Genomic DNA, 16,109 nt, shown 5'->3' with positions numbered 1-16,109 from the left:
ACGGCTATGTCTGCCTCCATGGAATCATGGGATTTGTAGTTTGGTGACGCCCCAGAGTTTTCTAGCTGAGGATTCTAAATACTTCTTCCTAAACTGCAAATTTTAGGATTCCATAGGATGTAAAAATGAACTGATAATGCTATAATTGTGTAGTGAAGGTGTTCAGAGGAGAGACAGACAGAGGGAGCTAGCAGTTGCATTGTTGGTCCACCAGAAAAAGACGGGTAGGTAAAGTGATATTGCCAGTGCTGGTGCCTGGTTTGAGCCCAAATGTTGGATGGAGTCTCTTCTGTCCTTGGCAGGATGGACTGCCTGTCTGAAAATGGACTTAAATTTGAGAGTGACAAGTAAGAACAGAAACAGCCAAGAATGAAATGAAAAGGAAAAGAAAAAAAGAGAAGAGAAGAGAGGAGAGGAAAGAAGAAGAGAAGGGAAGAGATGAGACGAGAAGAGAAGAGAAGAGGAGAGAACTGGTCTAGGTAGCAAAGGCAGTGAAGGGGGAGGGTAGCAAGCCCTCCCAACCTATGTCGGAAGGGTCCTTGGAGCACCCAGCAACAAAGAAAGTCCAGAGTCCAACTGTAGCTCAAAATAAGCACACCTTTATTCTCAACATATGTCTATGCCAACCAAACTGTCAGTCCCAGGCTACTGGGGGTTGATCTTGTGGGTGAAACCTCAACTCACCAGCCATAAGGGTTCCAATAGTGCAGGTACCGTTCCATGCAGGTGGTAATATTTTTCCTGCCCACAAACCCAGTATACACCCGGGGGCAACCCTCCTATCCAATTACCTGGGCCAGCAAGGTATCCCATTTGTCTATTCAGGGCCCCCAAAAGTGTACAGCTTCCTACTTGTCCAAATAGAGTGGGTTTACCTTGAATAGAGCAACTTAAGGGATAGGGCAATCCTGTGCAAACCTCGCTACTATTCAAATGTACAGTGAGATTGCATTTATCATAATCTCCCAAGTTTGCACGTCTTACCAGCACGTTAGTGCCATATCCCATGCTTACATTTCCCATCCATATTGTTTTTTCTACCATTTCTGACTGCTGAAAATGGCGAACACATAAAGCTGCCTGGGGCCTGTCGTTCTGCTCTAATGAAAATTGTGCCTTACCAAATGTTGAGGGATCTCCTACTCCAAAATATACCTTGGTTACATTCCACCCTGTCAAGTTTAGAGTTGCTGAAACAGTGATTGGCCAACCTTGACCATGATGTGAGGGGCCATGTGAACATATCCAACAGCTGCTCCTGTTGAATTCCTTAGAAATATTATTCACCATTTGGTGAAATCTGTTTTGTCCCCACCCTCCATCACATCCTACAGGAAATACAAACATCATAACAATACACCAAATAATCATGTGTTGAACTGTGAAACAAGTGAATCATGATGATGGGGGACAAATTGGTGGGTCTGGCCAAAACAAATGTGTGGTTTGTGTTTCTGAATGTTTATAATGTCCCTTCATTCTTGGCTGGCAATCCTTCCAATTTCGGGGTGGGGCTGGGTCCCCTGACCCCGGAGAGGGGGCTCACGTTGCGATGCTGCCCTCTCCTCCATCTGGAACCTGCAACCTTTTAAGTTTTACCTTCAATGGATTGTCTTTGTCCAAAGTAACTTGCCACTCAGGATCTTTGGTGGTGTAGTCTCTTTTGATTCTCGTATAATGGACCCAAGGCTTGACTCCCTCTAGTTTGACTGCGGTTGGAGTCATCAGCAAAATCACAAATGGTCCTTTCCACCTGGGTCCCAAAGGTGAGGTCTCCCAATCTTTTAGCCACACAGATTCTCCTGGAGAGAAAGAATGTAGCGCAGTAAAAGGGAAAGGGTACTTTGCCTCACTCACATATTGAGTCAGTTTGTGTAACACAATTCCCAATGCTTGAACCTCATTAATCAAAATTTGTTTTCCCAAGATAGTTACATCTCCTCTTAACTGTTTTATTTTTCAAGGGAGGTCTTCCATAAACCATTTCATAGGGTGACAATCCTAACATTCTAGTTGGTGTACATCTGATTTTTAACAAACACATTGGTAACACCCGTGTCCACCCCAATCCTATTTCCTGACAGATTTTCTTCAAGTACCACTTCAAACTGTGGCATAGGTCTCTTGCAGGGGTTTGACTTAGCTCTAATCACACAACCTCTGGGGCATTTCTGCACATACTTGAGAGCCAGTCAATATATAAAGTTTATTCATTCAATTATCTCAATGTCTTTTCTGACAACTTTTGGGCCAAGTTGGGATGGCATTCATACTAATGAATCTGGTAGGATGTATCCTTTTACTCTTCCAATAACCTCAAATGGAAGCTCCTTCCTTGTGGTTAATTCAAAACAAACTTCTGACTTTTCTTTTTCCTCACTAATCCTCTTCTTCCACACCTCTCATTGCCATAGCAGGAACATCCTAGGAAGCGGGGTAGAAGCGGGAGCACTAACATTAAGTTCATGGCTTCCCTTCCTTCTTTGTCTAAGTCCACGTCTTCCTCCTCTTCCTCATATATCATCATTCCATATACTCTCATCTGGCCTCTTCAGTCCAATGGGACATGTCGTCCTCCTTTCTTCTCTTGGTTCAGTGCTGCTAGGCCAGTAAACTTGCTTTTTCTTGCATCTGCTCCTTCACTTCTCTCTTTTCCTTTATAAACTTTCTGTCTGCTAAGGCTGGGACATTCCTTAATCCTTCTACGACTTCTCCTAGATCATTTCTCTGTCCTTTCTTACAATCTTTATTTCACTGGTTTTACCAAATCTTCTCAGGTCTGGTTACAAAACATTTAAAACTCACTCAGGATCACAACCTCCAAAAACTCAAAAATGCTAAAATGATGAAATAGTGTCCTTTTCCCCCAAAAAATCAAAATTCAAAATTCTAACAGTCCCAAAAACTCTTATTCTTCAATGGTAACTTCATTTCCTTTTTTCATTAAAATAGCACTCTTATGCTCTGGAGAGTTAATCTTTGTTAACTCCTCAGTGTTTACTTTCAGGGTATTGCAAGAACTCTATCTCTTCCTCAAACTTTCTTTGTTTCCTGTGTAGCACACACATCTGTGGTTTTGAGGAACTGAAAGTATCTTTCTGGTTTCCACTAGCAAGGGAAAGGGGTGCATAGAAAGGCTTCATTCTCTACAAGAAAACGTCTCCTTTTCAATTGCTCAGTAAGGTTTTGCAAAAGCTGTTAGCAGTCCTGTTTCACTGGTTTTTATTTTGTTGTCCTCTGCATAATGGATTTATTATATCTCAGGATTCCTCTCTCAGGATTCTTATGCATACACTCATCTTCAAGTTGGATTCTCACAATCCAAAGGCTTCTTGTGAGTAATAACTTTTTCCCTTTAAATGTGGTTGTTCTGCTGCTTTCACAACCAAATCTCAAGCTTGTCTTTGTTACTTTAGGTTCTGTGTTTTCTAACTCAATCTGTGGAAGTTTGTTGTTTGTACATTGTACGTATTATAGTTTATAGCACTGTGTAACTTTACAGTGCTTTATAAATAAAGGTTAATAATAATAATATTTCCTTTAAACTCACACAGATTGGGATTACTGTATATTTTTCTTTAACAGGAGTGTTTTTCACACAAACTGGTATTTCATTAATGTGATTTTTCTTCTTATATGATACACAGTCCATTTGGGTGTTTTTAAATTATTCTAACACCCATCTTTCATTTTCATTTTAAACACTCCAGGCTTTTAATTTTCTTTTTTTTCCTTTTCTGCCCATGCTCCTGGGTTTATCTTCTGTTTGCTCCTTTTAAAATTTTAAACACAGTCCTCAGAGCAAACGGACATAGGCTTTTTCAAATTTCATCACAAATTTCTAGTTTCAGGCAAAGTCTATTTCAAAGGTACTGGGCATCTAGGAGCATTTTAGAACTTATGGGCTATTCAGTGAATTGTATAAACTTTAATCTCTTCCAATAGGTTGACAAAAGGGGGTGTTATTTTCTTCTGGTCTGGTATAGTCTTTTCCTACTTTTTCTCTGGCTTGAGTTAATGTCATGGTTTTCTCTTCCAGACTTAATAAAACATTTAACAATTGTTGGATATCAAGCCAGGTGGGCATATGGGTGCCCATGATGCCTTCAATTAAAGTGGTCATTCCAGTAGGATCTTCCGACCATGGGGATCTGGTTACTTTCCAGTTTAATAAATCCCTACTGGTGAACAGTACATGTTGATAAGTACTTTGAATAGTATAACTTGAAATGTCTTTCTCTGTTATTCCAACTGGAACCATTTGAGTGACTACTCTAAGGGGAAAAACTCCTGCTTGTTTTCCAATTTAAAAGGTCACTACAGTACTGGTAAAAAGGACATGTATGTGACTCGGCTGTTGTATGTGGAAATGTCCTTTTCATCAACAGCAACTGGATCTGGTAACAATTTTATTCTTTGGCCTTTCTTCTTCTTCCCCTTCCAATGGGGGCATTTCCTCATCAAAATGGATTAGTGGTGTTTCTTCATTAAATAGTAATTGTTTTATAGCCTCCTCCTTAGGTAAGGTTGGGTAGACCGGGACATAAAGTGGAGGCCTTGGTTTCTGTCTCTTTACTTTTAGGTTTTTCTGTTTTAACTACCACGCAACATTATCCATGGCAGATTTTCTTTTACAGCATTGTACCATTGTAGTAGCATTGTAGTAGCATTGATCTGGATTGGTACTTTGCTGTAAAGGCTAACACTTTCCTTATAATTTCTAGGTCCAAGGACACAATATCTGGCCAGGGGGAATCTAAAGGGAAAAGTGGCCACTCTAACATACAAAAGGGTTTTTTTTCTTTTTCTTTCAACTTCCCTGCTTTTCGGTGCCTGCCGAAAAGTGTTTTTCTCCAAAGTTTGCTAGCATACACTCCAAAGACGTCTTGCCTTTTTGAACCTTTTCCTCCCATTGCAGACTAGATTTTGGGTGGGGCATCTTAACAACTGTTGTTTTTTTGTTTTTGTTTTGTTTTGTTTTGTTTTTACTGTTTTCTCTGGGGGAGTCTTTCCTCTTGACTGTCCTCCCCCCCATTGCGGAAACTAGGGTCTTGGGGCACCCTCACCTAGTCCGACTTCCTATGCAATTGCTCCTGAGGTTTATGTCCCTCCAAATCTATAGTCTAGACTTTTCTTTTACTATAACCCAACCGCGGTACAAAATCAACAGACACACAGGGAAAACAGGGATTCACAGCTACTGAAGGAAATAGGGGAGTAGCTGCTTGACTCACAACCCATTAGCCTTTTGCCCCCGGCTGCTCATACGGCAAGCGAAAAGGAATCGTAATAGGCTTATAAAATCACTCACTCAACACACAAAAGCCTCCCAACAATATTTCCCTTTTCAATGTGCACTAATACTTGCCTCCTCCAGCGCGCTGGTCTTCCCCTTTATGCGGTTATTTTGGCCACTTGAAAAGTCGGCACCTCTGGCTGAGACGTCCTCGTAGGACGGCGGGAGAGCTGCCAACGGTCAAGTAGAAGTGGGGCCCCTCTCGTCATACAGCAATCACCGTCGTCCGCCGGGGTCGTGCCAGCTGGGTGAGGCTAACACCTTCCTCTGAAGCTCTTGGGCAAGGGTGCTCCACTTCCCGGCCAACCGCACCAGAAAATGAAGGGGGAGGGTAGCAAGCCCTCCCAACCTATGTCGGAAGGGTCCTTGGAGCACCCAGCAACAAAGAAAGTCCAGAGTCCAACTGTAGCTCAAAATAAGCGCACCACCTTTATTCTCCGTATGGGGTGACAGCTGCCTACATGGCAATTCCAAGACTGTCACACCCAATTGTCTTTCTTCAAACCTTTTATACATTCAAAAATGCATAGTTTTAGCAACATCCTTTCTTCAAGTTACCTTTTAACATTTCTTAATTTCCAGAACCAGTTTATTGACTAATTCCTGTCTTCCTGCCTTCCTCGCAAGTTTCCACAGTTCTGGTTAATCTTCCACAATCCCATTGTTCCTCTTTATCCCTAGTTCAGATTGCTTTAGCCATGTTATGCTATAATCATTAAACTGCCCAACTGTCCTTAAGACTCTTTAGATATTTGTTCCTCTCAGCAGATTCTTGGATCTTGATGTAGCATTGCTTATTTGTCCATGCCTAAAGTCCAGGCCAATGCAGCCAGTAGTTGGACTCGAAAGGCCAGTGTTGGTAAAACCATTTTGGATGGTACATACATGCCACAATCTACAAGCCTGATTTACACAGACAGTTCTGTTTCTGGAGCTACACTTCTACGTACATTTACCTGGGAATAAGTCTCCCTCAGTATAGAGACAATATTTTACTAAGCCAACTGAAATATCACCAAAATAAAAAGGCTCTTAACAGTATTAACACAATGTGATCTTTGGAATTTGTCACTGTCAGCATGGCTATGCTTTAATACAGAGTAAATGGCACAGTACTAAAATGTAAATTTGTGTCTGTTATACTTTCTGCTGGATGGAGAGTGTTTAAATAATAATAATAATAATAATAATAATAATAATAATAATAGTAATGACATATTAAATCAAGTCTGTTTTTAATAGCAGAAAAAATGGCCACATGATGGTGCCATCACCTTGAAGGTTGTTGAAGCTGTAAAAGGAATAATGAATATGTGAGCCAGTGTGCTGTAGTGGTTTGAGGTTGTGCACACTGGCATCTTTGGCCAGGTTGGGGGCAGAGTCAGGGCGTTGTGTCTACACGACGCATGCCCCGGCTCCACCCCCAGGCTGTCATGATGCTGCATGCCGTACCACATGACGCAGTGCAAAGGAGCACCGTAAAGCTGCAGGGCACAAAAGGGACCCTATTTTTGCAGCTCCTTTTCACACCCTGCAAAGGCCAGACTGGGGCTGCAGCGTGCAGTTACAGCAGCCTCAATCTTACTGTAAAAGGGTGGTCTACACAGCCCCTATGACTCTGAAGGTTCAAATCCTCACTCAGTCATAGAAACCCACTGGGTGACCTTGGACAAGTCACACTCTCTCAAGCTCAGATAAAGGCAAAGGCAAATCTTGCTAAGGAAACCACATAAGTTCCCTTTAGGGTCACCATAAATCAGAAACTACTTGAAGGCACACAACAACAACAGCAAGCTAAACTATTTTTGTGTCATTGAACTCCAACAGGTTGTTTAACCACTACACTGTATACAGTATTTTAGAAAGGCATAAGATTCCAATCATTTCAGAATTCAGTATGCATTTTTGAAGTTTAATTGTATTAATTATCTTAGTTTTAAAAAACAGACATAAAACAGCCAGTGATTCTGAACAGTATGAAGGAAAGAATGTAGCAATGATTTAAAAGCAATGAAAAGGTCATCTGTAAATAATTGAATCCCATGAGAAAGGAGGAGGAGAAATTGAATTTAGACTAAATAACACTGCCTTTTGAACCTGACAATGCTAACAAGTTCACACAAGAGAGAAACTTTTTAAAGATTCCCATCCAACTTGGATTAATGTCTGAGCTGCATCAGGATATACAGCTTTCCTGTTCTCCCCTGACCCCCAAACTATCTTTACTCATCCTCTTTAAGGTCTTACCTCATATTGGCAGGAACACTAGCAATGTGAAAGCACGGGAAAGCAAAGAGGTTCCTTTTACTCTCTTCCCACAACCTTTGCATCATTGCATACTCCTAAGCTAATGTACTGGGCGTGGTAGTAAACAGTGCATCATTGTCATGTCTCCACTGAATCATCAGGTGAAGATGACTTGGAATTTCTTGAGCCAAATGCCATGAAGACACAGCCCATATCAAGGGACCCTGAGGCAGGTCAGGGGATTCTAGGCTGTTTGGAGGAGACGAGGCCTTCCTTTGAATCAGAAGAGGTGCAGATCAGCCACCTTGATCCAGAGAGTGCAGGTGTCTAAGGGGCAGTACAGACGGGAGGCTCCGTGTCCCCATGCTGCAGCACAGACACACTGCAAAAAATCCGCCTAGAGCGGCTTCTTTTTTGTGACGCCAGAAGCAGGAAGGGGCACTGCCATGATGCCGCTTCCTACCAGTGGCATCTGGTCACTGTACGACGGCGGCATCATAGCGGCATATGGATGGAAGGCCACCATAATGCTGGTACCTGTACGTATTAGCGTTCGGGAGCATGTAGTGGCTGTGTGCTCCCAAACCCTAATATCGCCACCGCCACGCCAAAATGTGCCCGTGTGTACCGTGCTTAAGACATAAAAGTGTCAGCTTGATGAAAGCCTCCTTGTGAGTAAAGGGACTGTCAGCATTAGGACATTCCTCACAAACAGACCAATTCCACTTGTAATCTTGATGGCCAACAGGAAAGCTCTTGGTGGGGTTTTGAAGAGTCAGCTTTTTGCAAATGTTTCTAGAGTATTTGGTTGCCTAGACATTAACTAAACTGATTTCAGACTTTGCTTTTTGTACTTATCCTATGGCTGGACCTTGTTGCTATGGTTAGATATGAGTCTAGTACTCACCGTTATAAATTTGTAGCTGCTCTGTGCTGCCTTGAGTAGGACAATCCTATGCTACTTCCAGGACCAGTGATGCTTGGCAGCGGAAGGCTGCAGTGTGTGCTACCAAGTAATTAAAACTGGTGCTGACCCTGTGCACTGCAGTGTCTTTCATGAAGACACATACTGTATATGCAGAGAAACAGATATGGAGTACACAGTGTCAGATCCTATCCATGCTTTCACAAACTGCCCATAGCAGCACCTCACATTTACATAGCAGCAAATGCTCATAGCAGCAAGTTGTGTGGGCGAGCAACAGAAGATGGGTTACTTGTTTTGTGCTTTATATTGTTAGTTTCCTTGAGTCCCATTGTTGGGGGGAGGGGCAAAGTGTGTGTAAAGTCACCTGTCAATTTATAGTGAGCCCTTGCATTTCATAGGTTTCTTAGGCAAGGAATCCTCGGAGGTGGTTTTGCCAGTTCCTTCCTCTGAAATATAGCCTACAATACCTCATATTCGTTGGCAGTCTCCCACCCAAATAATAACCAGGGCTGGTCTCCTTAACTTTCAAGATCAGATGGGATCTGGTGTCTTTAGGGTATTTAGGCCCAAAGTATAAACCTTAAAAACAAAAATAATAATAAAAAAAATCCACACAAACAAACCATGGGTGTCCCTCATGTTTACTTGCTTTTTGGTAGCTCGCCTTTGTACAAAATGCTCTTTCACTAAATTCCCTGTCACCATGTTCCTACTTCTATAGGCAAGGTTCTGTACATAAGACAACAGAATGAAATTACCCCATGTTATTTATCTTGATATACATTAAGTGTTTTTCTTTAATGGAATTATGTTGTATCTCAGTTAATGTGTAAGAAAATATCAGTTTATGCACAGTAAGGAAGGTATGGACTACATTCCCTGTCCACACAGAAACCTTCACCCCAGTTTGCCTTTTCCATGTTTAGTTGTATTCCAACTGGGAAGTGAATTGGATTTAATTGGCATTACTGTTTGATATATACAAGATACTGAAGATGCAAAATATTATGGTTGCAACCCTAATAATTACTGCTGCCATCCCCAATTGGCTCTATTTACATTTTTAAAAAATCATTTCAAATGCAATGAGATATTTAGGAACACATCTTATTCAGCCTTGTAGGAACCGAAGCAGAAACACCTCATTTTTCACCATGATTGTGTACACGCATCCACAAACCCATATATGCTAAAACTGGAAGACATCATGCTAGGTATTATTACTTTTTTGCTAGGACAGCATCTGCCATCTGTGGATGGACGTATTTGCTCACCTAAGATACCTTAGCCTGGATTTCAGGGGTCTCTTGCCCCAAGCCACAGTTCACTTCACATAGCAGGATCATTCAGTCCTTTGTATAGCATTTTTAAAATGATGACGCTGTAGGAAAGTGTTTTCATGAGCCCAGCTGCATACCTAATGTAGATCCAAACCACCAAAATGTTTACTCCTGCCTTCTAGAAAGTTTTTTTAAGTTATAAAGAGAAGGAGATTCAGTTGATATCAGCTGAATAAACTGGTTTTAAACATATTCTTAGGGACAAATCACACTGCAGAAATGCAATGTGACACTGCTTTAATTGCCTAGCTGAATGCTAGAGAATTCTGGAAACTAGATTTGTGAGACATTTAGCCTTCTCTATCAGAGAGCTCTGGTGCTGCTACAAACTACAATTCCCAGGATTCTCTAGCACTGAGCCAAGGCAGTTAAAGCAGGGTCAAATTGGATTATTTCCCCAGTGTGTTTTGGCTCTAGAAACCTCTAATTTCCCAGACCAAATCGCTAATATCCATATAAACAATTAGAAATTGTGTAGCATGTAATTGGCTATGGATTTAGGGACTCAGGCCAAAACAAAGGATGGACTCAATAGACAAGGAGCACTTGCAAATTTGTAGCTGTTGATGCTAATGTGCCTTCAAATCAACTGTGACTTATGGTGATCCTTTCATAGGAATTTCTTGGCAATATCTCTTCAGAGGAGGCTAGCTGTTGCTGTCCTCTATGGCTGGGAGTGTGTGCTTTGCCCAAGGTCACACAGTGAGTTTCCACTCAAACCCAGGAGTCCTAATCCAAACCTCAAATCACTATTCCATGCTGGCTCTAATTTGCAGCTAATTACTACCTTTGTTTGGAAGGGGTGGCTTCCTGGGGATAATAAATACTATGAGTGAAAAATAATGAAGGGGAAGCTTTCTCCTTCACCCATAGGAGAAACAATGATTCAGAGTAATTAAACTTTGGCATTGGCAGGTTCCAAATAAAATCTTAATCAGAACTCCCCAGCCATTGGGGATGGCTTGGCAAGAAAATGAATGTCTGGGGGTGGAGGAAACTGGAGAGAAAAACTACTGCAAACACAATGGCCATTATATGTATGCAGTAGCTAAACTGCTCAATGATGTAAATTGGATCCATTGCTGGTAAATACTTTCAGTGAGTGAAACATACAATCCCAGAAGCTATTCATGATGGTTTTGGCTACTTCTGAAAAATTATACAAGCCTCATAGTTGCTGCCATAGATGCTCAAGATAAATCTGTATCCTCTGATGGGTTTTGCAGTTTCAAACTACAAGAAAAGAGTTCTCCCAGTTCTTCCTGACTATATGAGCTGTTCAACTGTGGAACACACTGCCTTGGAATTTGGTCGTGTCTCCTCCTTCGGAGTTTTTAAACAGAAGCTGGATGGCCATCTGTTGGGAGTGTTTTGACGGTGCATTCCTATATGGCCAGGGTTGGACTTGATGATCCTTGTCTCTTCCAACTCTATGGCGCATTACAGACCACCTGAAAGCGGCAGTCTGCCGGCACCGCCAGTTGCTGTGTCCGGGAACCGCAGCGGCCAAACCACGCGGTTCCTGGATGCAGCAAAAAAGAAGCCCCAAAATGGTGCTTCTTTCTGCGTCACTTCCACCGCGCAACGTCCAGACGCTATGCGTCCATGACATCAAGATGGCAGTGCCCGTGTGGAAAGGCACCGCCATTTTCTATACGCTCCACATGTACTAGGGTTGAAGGGCGTCTAGAATAGACGCCCCTTTCTAACCCTAATATGTCTCTTCCTAACCCTAGTACGCGCAGAGCGCGTACTTTCAGCGCGTGTGTAACGTGCCAACGATTCTATGTTTCTATCTGTCTATGGGTCACAAAGGCAGTCGCACAAAATCTAGTAACCTTATCCATTAACTGTTTGTCCTGGTCAGAGAGCATAAGGGAAGAATAGAATTCATCCATCCTACTGGAAATGTTCTGTAGAATAGGTCAAGATGTCTCCCTTGGTAAAAAAGGGCAATATAAAAGGTCATGCTGAAGAGTGTCTACTGCCTCATTTGACAGAGACAAATATGCTTATGATACAGGATCTTCTTATATTTTCCCTCCAATAAAGCTGAAGGCAGAATATTAAATTGTGTTAATGTAAAAGCTTTCCTATACTTATGAACTGTTAAGTTTGTCAAGTAACTGAGGCAGCCAAGAAGTTGCCTAGTAATTCCAAGAATAGGGTATTTGGTGATAAAAGGATTTTGTAACTCTGTGTCCTTGTGACAAATTTAGCATTACAGTGCCAAGTGCTCTTAAAATACTAGGTGTAAACTTGTATGGTAAAAGTTTCTTATTTAATAACTGTCCATGTAGATTGAAAACTGCCAGCTAGAATTGGAGGAGCCAGCCCAGTTGGGGGAAAATGAGTTTTAGCCAGTACTTGGATAACAGAAGGAATATGTTGCTCCTCTTTACTATATTAAAAAAAAATCTAATCAGAACTGACATATTCCTCTGGGTATTCTCTATTGCCATTTTCATTTGTATAGAACAGAGTTCAGTTTACTTACATATTCTTTAGTGGTAAGTATTTAATCTATTTTATGGTGCTTTGGGGATCTAAATTGCTGTGACGCACCCAGGCTTGTTCTGGACTGTTTTTTATTTCCCATTCCAGAGATTGAGTTCCTTTCCTTAAACTGCTTTTCCTTCTTTTCTGCCTTCTCACCTGGATTCCTTCTCCATTGTATGCTGGCCCCTTTTTCTTCATAAAGCAACACAGTAATTGCCTTATCTTTGAGTAAAATTATCCCATCTCCAAAATGGGACAGCTTTTAGTGGTCTTGGATTTTCCCATAATCTGCTGCATCTGCACTGCAGAAATAATCCAGTTTGACACCACTTTCACTATCATGGCTCAATGGCCATCACAAGTGAAAATGGAACTCCAATCCAGAGCCAATCCGAAGTGAAGAGGAAGCAGAGTCAATTCGAATCCAAGGCAATTCACGTGATGAATTATCACACGTGAAGAACGAAATTGTGGTCATTCCTGAGTCAAAGCGGAGTGAGTGCACATTAAATTACTACACCAGTACATACCATGCGGATTCATCAATGTGAATTGGGACCCTTGCGCATGCTCAGTGGGGGTCTGAACGCATCGTGAACCTTTGCACTTCCGAGGTGAAGAAGGGGGCCACTTCCTGGTTCCAGTTTCACGTGAATGCTAGCCTTATGTGAATAACAGGGAATGTCACCTATCCCTACATGCCCTCTGCTTCATCCGAATAATAATAATAATAATAATAATTATTATCATCATTTTGCAGTGAAAGAAAATTTTAATAATAATAATAATAATAATAATAATAATAATAATAATAAATTTCTTTCACTGCAAAATAATTAGTATAGAAGCTGCAGGTTTAGTTGGAAGTAAATCCTTTAGATCTGAAGGAGACCATTTTGGAGGACTGCAGAAATGATCCGGTTTCCCTTAATAATAATAATAATAATAATAATAATAATATGTTTTATTTATAGACTGCTATTCCGCAATGATCATAGTGGTGTACAATAAAAATTGCAATACAAAATTAGCCCTTACCCACCCCCTCACTCCCTCCAGGCTGGACAATGACAGTTGGCCGTGGAGAGAGGGCTCTGTCCCTTCAGGGCAGTCCCAATGGTGTTGGACCCGCCGTCTCACTCCCTCCAGGCTAGACGATGACAGTTGGCCGTGGAGGGAGGGCTCTGTCCCTTCAGGGCGGTCCCGATGGTGTTGGACCCACCCCCTCACTCCCTCCAGGCTGGACGATGACAGTTGGCCGTGGAGGGTGGGCTCTGTCTCTTCAGGGCGGTCCCGATGCTCCCCATATTCTCCATGCTCCCCAAAGTACCACCTCCCTGAATCCAATCCACTCTCCTTCCCTTTGTAACAGTTGCCTTCTCTGAGGTTGCATCCGCACTGGGGAAATAATCTGGTTTGACTCCACTTTAACTGTGCTGGCCCAGTGCTATGGAATTCTGGGAACTGTAGTGTCGTGAGACAGTGAGCTTTCTCTGCCAGAGAGCTCTGGTGTCTCAGCAAACTAATAGCTTATTATTATTATTATTATTATTATTAAATAAATGTTATCCAGCCTCCGTTCTTGAAGGAGCACCAGAAGTAAATGGAGCAAAATTGCAGCGCTGCATCATGGGAAATTTGCTACCTTGGAGGTTTGGGTGGGTGTATCAGGATGGAAGCAAAGTTGCATTCCACACCAGACCAATTCGGATTGAAATTGAAACAATTTTTGTGAATTCGCTTGCTACCGAATTCACAGAAATCAGGAGCCACTTTGGATTGACTGTGGATCCGCCTCGGAATGACCCCCCCATAAAAAGCAATCATGTGAGATAATACTTCATGTTTTAACGTGAATTTGCATGGTTGGACCCCCAGTGGCTTTGGATCAGAGCTGCAAAACCCTCCGTGTGAAAAGGGCCAATGCTATGGAATTTGGGGAAGTGTAGTTCTGTGAGAAAGTTAGCATTCTCTGTCAGAGAGCAACAAACTACAGTTCCCTGAACTCCATAGCAAGGAGCCATGGCATTTAAAATGATGTCAAACTGGATTGTTTCTGCAGTGCAGACTGTCTTCCAAGTAAGAGGAGAGTAGAGATGCTCTCTTGCAAACATTTGTCTCTTCAAGGAACTCTGTAAATGTTCTAAACCTACTCAAGCAGTAAAATGTAACAAGTTAAATTTATTTTATAGATTTTAATGTGCATTTCTTTGCATGTTTGCTCTTGTGTTTCCCCCACCTCTTTCTCCAAATAAATGCCCTTTGTACATTGGGCTGCTTTATTCTAAGCAGAAATATTAAGTAGTAATGTCTCACTAAAACCTTTTCCTTTCACCTCCATGCCCACTACTTCCTCTAGTCTCCCACTTACCAGTTAAGCTATCTGTCAGGATACTTCAAAATATTATATTGTCCTGTGTCTTTTGGTCTGTAGGCAAATCACTCCAAAGCATTTTCTTTTTTATTATTTTCCCCCAGGCTTGGGCTGAAGAGAAGAGTCCTTGACAGAAGGGTTTAGAAATTCTTCATATAATTATACAAAGTTGTGTGTGCCAGTAGGTGTAAACGGAGCAATGGTCATATACAGAAACTTTTAAAAAGAGAGCTTTCATAATGAAGGGAATCTACCACTAGGGAAAGTTCTCCCCACTTAAAAGAGAGCAACATGGAAGTATCATCAGGGGACAAACAATCTATACAGAAGAATTGCCAGTGAGGTAGACAGAAGATGACTTAGGCAAGTTATAAGTTTCATTTAAGAACAAAAACAGCTCTGTGTGCATAGGAAATTGGGCAGAGCAGGTGAATTTCTTTCTTTCTTGGTTTGAAATTGCAAGCTGGATTATAGTGGCCAAAGTCAATTGAAAAATACTAGATTATTATAGAAGAAGAATGTTATCTTGCCTTGCTACAGTAGTCAACAGAGGAACAGTTCCTTATGACTCCATCAATCCATCAAGTGGGACAGTGTCATCCTTCTCAATGTGTTTTTAGCTATTTTTGCAAGATACTATTGACTTGCTATATGATATATTTTATTTCTGTACTCATGGCAAGCTCCCCAGTTCCACAAGCATTTGTCCATGTCATATTTTCTGTGTGGAACAAACAAATCTCTGATCTAGTTTCTCCCGCAAAATAATCTCTTGAAGAACTTTCTTCCAGCAATATTACTACTACCAACCCTTCTCGAGTATGACACAGCACCAGAACAAACTTAATAATAGTCAAAACATTTCTATTCCTTAGTGGGAAATATACAATTTTTAATACATGCAGGTTTGCCATATCTATCTGCAACGGTTAAAAAATAGAACAAACATCTTTTAATATACTGAATTGTTCTTGTCCCAACATAGGATTTTATCACACGGAGCGTCTTCCATGCAGAAACGGGATTTAAATCAGGAAAATCCTGCAAAAGCAGGATCTTTTTCAAATGATGTCGGGGGCATCCTGCATGGAAAGTGGACAAATCTCACAAAAGAGGGATCGTTTTCAGATGATGTCGGGGATACTGGGCATTAATTTGACATTAACCTGCACAGAAAGTGGACAAAATCAGCTGCTTTTTACTTTTGGGATTTTCTCGTGTGATAAACTCCATACACTTGCTCAATTGCTGAGAAATTTAATTAGCTACAAAAGAATCCCTAATCTCTGCTTCCTGTTACTTTTTGCTCAAGCCATCTATCTGCACTCACTAATCCTCATTTTTTTCAAAATAATCTTCTTCTTCTTCTTCTTCTTCTTCTTCTTCTTCTTCTTCTTCTTCTTCTTCTTCTTCTTCTTCTTCTTC

The sequence above is a fragment of the Sceloporus undulatus genome, chromosome 3 (genome assembly GCF_019175285.1).
Source record: "Sceloporus undulatus isolate JIND9_A2432 ecotype Alabama chromosome 3, SceUnd_v1.1, whole genome shotgun sequence".
NCBI classification, from domain to species: domain Eukaryota; kingdom Metazoa; phylum Chordata; class Lepidosauria; order Squamata; family Phrynosomatidae; genus Sceloporus; species Sceloporus undulatus.
Note: the sequence above shows the minus strand (reverse complement) of the source record.